Raw genomic sequence first — 6,000 nt, 5'->3', positions numbered from 1 at the left:
TGTTGTGAATATTTTTGAATGGCAAACTTGTACAAAAAAAAAAAAAAATTTTTTTGCCTCAATCTTGGTTTCGGCCCGATTGGAATTCTTTTGCCAAGCAGGATTTAAATTTCCCCCATTTGCTGCCCATTAATATCTCCTCCATTATGCACGTTAGTGTGTCAGCCGGAATCCCGAGGCCATTGCCAACGAGGAGGACGTTCGCGCGCAAAGTGTGAAGTATCGCATGCAGAGCTGGCACGTCTGCCACCCGTCCTCTTGACACTTCCCCTTGCGTGATTGACAGTGGTGGGAAGTAATAAATATATTAGGGGTGTCAAAATTACTGCGTGAACATCGAGTTAATTTAAAGTTCCTTTAAAGCCACTATTTTTTTTTTAATGCTCGATTAACGCCTGCCCCTTTGCACTGTGCTGGCATCATTAAACGCTTACGCTTCTTTTTCTTTTCTTAATATATATTTTTAATTTTTAACATTTTTTTTATAAGGAAAAGAATATAAAAAATTAAGGGCGTCAGGCGATTAACATTTTTAATCGTAATTAATCGCATGACTTTACTAGTTAACTCACAATTAATCACAGATTTTATATCTGTTCCAATACAATAAAAACATTTAGGTTTTCATACTCTTGTTAACAAAAGTGGGAATAATTTTAAACTAATAATAGAAATAGTTCAAATGAATTTTTGACGTCTATAGTCGTCAAATGGCAGTGAATGAGTTAAATGATAAAAATGAATGAGTTAATCACAAATTTTATATCTGTTTTAAATGTACAATAAAAAATTCTAGGTTTTCATACTCTTGTTAACAAAAGTGGGATTTTTTTTTTAAAACTAAGAAATCGTTTAAATTAATTTTTGACGTCTATAGCTGTCAATGGCAGTGAATGAGTTAATCACAAATTTTATATCTGTTCTAAATGTAAAAAAAAAAAAATCTAGGTTTTCATACTCTTGTTAACAAAAGTGGAAAAACATTTGTAGGAAATCGTTCAAATGAATTTTTTTGACGTCTATAGCCGTCAATGGCAGTGAATGAGTTAAATGATAAAAATGAATGAGTTAATCACAAATTTTATATCTGTTTTAAATGTACAATAAAAAATTCTAGGTTTTCCTACTCTTGTTAACAAAAGTGGGATTTTTTTTTTTTTAACTAAGAAATTGTTTAAATGAATTTTTGACGTCTATAGCCGTCAATGGCAGTGAATGAGTTAATCACAAATTGTATATCTGTTCTAAATGTACAATAAAAAAAATCTAGATTTTCATACTCTTGTTAACAAAAGTGGAAAAACATTTGTAACTTAAGAAATCGTTCAAATGAATTTTTTTGACGTCTCTAGCCGTTAATGGCAGTGAACGAGTTAATCACGAGTTAATTATCGACATGCGATTAATTCGGATTAAAAGTTCTATGCGTACTTTTGCCACCACTGGTGATCGACTGCGAGAGAACGCTGGGTGTTTCTCGCAGCCAGCCAGGTGGTTGGCGGGTAGACGGCGGCGTCAGCCAACGTGTTGGCATCCATGTGTCTGGACCGACATCACAGGAATATTAAACAAGCTGCCGGCATGTCAATCATCACCTCCAATGTGTGTGTGTGTTTTTTTCTCTCTCTCTCTCTCTCCCTCCTTTTGGCTGGCAGCCGTGGCACCTCCTTGTATCTTCTATCATTAGAGGCTTTGCAGGGATGCTGAGATGGAAGCTGCACGGAAAAGGAAGGCAATCTCTTTGATGTCGTGCGCTTTCACGAAGGCAAATAACACACTTTGATTTTTTTTTTTTTTTTTTTTGAAAGCCGTCTTCACTCGAACGCACGCCCCGAACACGCTTTTTGCACGCGCATCCTGCCAGAAACGGGGCGTGACTCGCCGCCCAGCTCTGAATTTTGCAGGCTTTTTTGGCACGTGCGTCACACTTTTGACAAAAGTTGTTCAGTGTTCAGAAGGGAAGACGAGTCAGTGTCTGTCCTGTTTGATTTTCTCAGGGAGATAAATGAGTGTTTGGAGAAACATAAAAGGTAATGAATTCATAAAAGCTGTGATGAGCGCAGGCAGCTGTCTTCAGCATCTGACGTGCAATCTGAGAGAAGGTGCCTTGGGTGCCCGGACCATCCCCCCGCCGTGTTTGGGTGCATTTAACTCATTCGCTGCCATTGACGGCTATAGACGTCAAAAATTTATTTGAACTATTTGTATTAGTTTAACATTTTTTCCCACTTTTGTTAACAAGAGTATCAAAACCTAGATTTTTTAAAATTGTACATTTAGAACAGATATAAAATTTGTGATTAATTGTGAGTTAATTAGTGAAGTCATGCGATTAATTATGATTACAAATTTTAATCGCCTGACGTCCCTAATCTTTTAATAATCTTTTCTTAGTTTTTATTATAAGTAATTTTAATTATTTTATGGAACATTTTTAAAAATCTTTTCTTTTCTTTTTTTCTTTTTTATTTAGAAGAAAAGATTATTAAATAAAAAAGAAAAAAAGAAAAGAAAAGATTATTAAAAATGTTCCAAAAAATAATTAAAATTACTTAAAAAAAAAACGAAGAAAAGATTATTAAAAATTAGGGGCGTCAGGCGATTACAATTTTCGCAATTAATCGCATGACTTGACTAGCTAACTCACGATTAATCACAAATTTTCTATCTGTTCTAAATGTACAATAATTTTTTTCTAGGTTTTCAAACTCTGGTTGACAAAAGTGGAAAAAACGTTGAACTAATAGAAATTAATTTTTGACGTCTATAGCCGTCAATGGCAGTGAATGAGTTATTTCTCACTGGAACAAACAACAGACGAGTTACTCTTATTTCCACTGGAATAATGTTTTTGACAAAAAACAACTATCACAATCAAGCTCCAAAGTCAGCTTGGGTAAACTCAGCTCACTCATATAACTGTAATGAGGACAAGCATCATAAATGGATGCGGGCGGAATGAATGGATGCGGGCTCACACGAGTGTATAACAATTCCCCCTAATCATAATGTGCCTAACATTGATAAATCTATTTTTTAGTGTATCTCATCGTATTTATTTGTGAGTCAAGCGTCCAGTTAGATTACTCTGATGTCTAGACGAGACCATATTTCAAAGCTTTATCTGAGGGTTCCTATATGCTGTGAGATGCATCACAATCCTGTTGTGGATCTAAAATAGGATTTTCAGTTAAGACATTAATACTCGCTGTAATGGAAGTAACTTTTTAGGATTATTATTATTATTATTAAGATTTTTTTTCTTTTTAAATAGCCAGATGTGTAACAGCCTTTCTTCATTGGTTAATATAAAAAAAAGTAAAATAATAAAAATATAATTATTATATATATATATATATATATATATATATATATATATATATATATATTATTTATTTATTATAGAATTATTAGATATACTGTAAATAAACTGTTAAAAAATATTTGCCATTATTTTTACAATATTATTTGGAATTAATATAAAAGTAATTCATAGACAAATTATTTAATAAAATAAAGAAAAGAATTGGAGGTGTATGCATTAAAATTATTGAATGAGAGAAATAATAATAAAATAAATTCATCTTTATTAACCAACTTTAGGGAAAACAGCCAAATTAATACAATAAATATTGCACAATTGCTTATTTTTTATATTAATAAAATAAAAAGTGTATGCAAATATAATTTACGAACCACTTATTTAATACAATTTTAAAAAAATAATTTATAATATAATAATATTTAAGTGTTAACATTACTGAATTAATAAAAAAATATTTACTAAATTACCAATTTTACTAACTAAAAAATGACAATATTAAAGAATTCTTTGTATTTTATTTTAACAAAATAAAAATGTATGATAATTTTTATTCTATTTTTAATTACTGCAAGCATATTTTAGGATCCAATTATTAAATAATATAAAAAAAGTTCATGTTTGAGTGTTAACATTACTGAATTATTACAAAATAAAATTTATCTTACCAATTTTAGCCTATAAAAATGGCTAATTTAATGCAACAAATATTACAGGACTTTTGATAGTATAATTAAAATTGGTTAGCTGGTCCCTCAGCACAATCGCTCAAAGTTTCTCGATGAGAAGAGCCCCCCCCCCCCCCCCCCATCAACATCTTAATGCACCCCATGAGCGTCAGCTCAGGTGTGGCGGGTCCGCGGTCCGGGGGGGCTGCTGACACATCAGACGCGTTTTGATTTGCCGCGGATGTGAGGCTCATCCCGAGGCAGCCTTGAGATGAGCCTTGTTATCCTCCTCAGCGAGATGCGAGGCGCGCATCCTAATTAGCACACATCTCCTGGCGAGAGCTCTGTCTATGCGCCGCCGATCGCATCAGCTTTGCCAAGCCCGCCTCGGTGAAGAAAGCGAGCGCCCGGTGGTCTGAGGGACGGACGGACGGACGGACGGCGCGTTCCAATTTGGAAGACTTGGAGAAATTTGATACGTTTGGACAAGTCATGTGGCTTTTTGTTGACTAATTATGTCATAAAGGGTTCGGTCAGATTGCTGCACATGATTTGAAGATTGCCGGATGATCGTCGCATCCAATAATCATTTTAAATATTGAATAGTGCTCATAACAAAAAAAAAAAAAAGTCTACACACCCCTGTTCAAATGCCAAGTTTTTGGGATAAAAAAAAAACAAAATAATTAAAAATGTTCCCAGTAATGTGACCTATAACCTGTGCAACTCTATTGATTAAAAAAAATATATATATATTTATGACAGGGTAAGTAAAAAAATAACAAAATAATGTGGTTGCAAAAATGCGCACACCCTCGTAAATGGGGCTATGGTACGATCAGAATTAACCGAACACATTCAAAATCATATTAACTCATTGACGGTTATAGACGTCAACAAATTCATTTGAGCTATTTCTATTAGTTTAACATTTTTCATTAAGAGTATCAAAACCTAGAATTTTTTTTATTGTACATTTAGAACAGATTTGTAATTAATCGTGAGTTAACTCGTGAAGTCATGCGATCAATTACGATTAAAAATTGTAGTCACCTAATGGCCCTAATTTTTAGAAATCTTTTCATTGCTCTTTTAAATCGCGTCAGGCGATTACATTTTTTAATTGTAATTAATCACATGACTTCAATAGTTAACTTATTATTAATCACAAATGTTATATCTGTTCTAAATGTACAATATTTTTTTCTAGGATTTAATACTCTTGTTAATAAAAGTGGGAAAAAATGTTGTTTTTTTTTAAATGTATTTTTGACGTCTATAGCAGTTGAATGAGTTAAATGATAAAAAAAAATCGTCTCTTAAAGTCCTATTTTCTTAAGAATTTATGAAAAAAAAAAGATATTTAAAGAATCGATTCATGGTTTTATGAATCGATATTGGGTTTAAAAGGAAAATCGATTCGATAAACCCAGCCCTAGCGATTGGTTAATTCTGAACACTGTCATGAGCGGGTGTGCACACTTATGCAACCACATTATCCCCATTATTTATTTTTACTTCCTCTAAACAAACTTCGCCATCAAATTAACTGCATACTGTCAAACAACCTTATTTTTTTTAGATACAATCGATAAAATTAGTAATTATTTTGATTATCATTTATGGCAGGCGTTATAGTGTAATTGTCCAATCACTTTGCTCTGACATCACCACCATCTTATTCGCTCGCATTCACTTGATTTTCTGTCGGCGTTTGAGCTTGCCGATCGCTTCTCTCGTGAATTTCCAGGTCATAAAGTGCATTCGCAGGTTTTTGCTGCTGCCGTTGTCAAAAAGACGACATGACCTGACTTTAACTTTTCTACACCCGCCTCATTTCTTCCGCTCTGGGCTTTTCTCGCCATAAGCTCATTAGAGCGCATCACCTCCACGCACCTTATTACGCGCACTTCCAACATTGCTCTGCAAAAGAACATGTATCATTATGTACTCGCCACCGCGCTTGCACACTTGTCAGGGCTTCCTTTTAATTTGTCTCCAAAGCCACCA

This window comes from Vanacampus margaritifer, chromosome 18 (assembly GCF_051991255.1).
Source record: "Vanacampus margaritifer isolate UIUO_Vmar chromosome 18, RoL_Vmar_1.0, whole genome shotgun sequence".
Classification (NCBI taxonomy): Eukaryota; Metazoa; Chordata; class Actinopteri; order Syngnathiformes; family Syngnathidae; genus Vanacampus; species Vanacampus margaritifer.
This window is presented reverse-complemented; position numbering follows the sequence as displayed.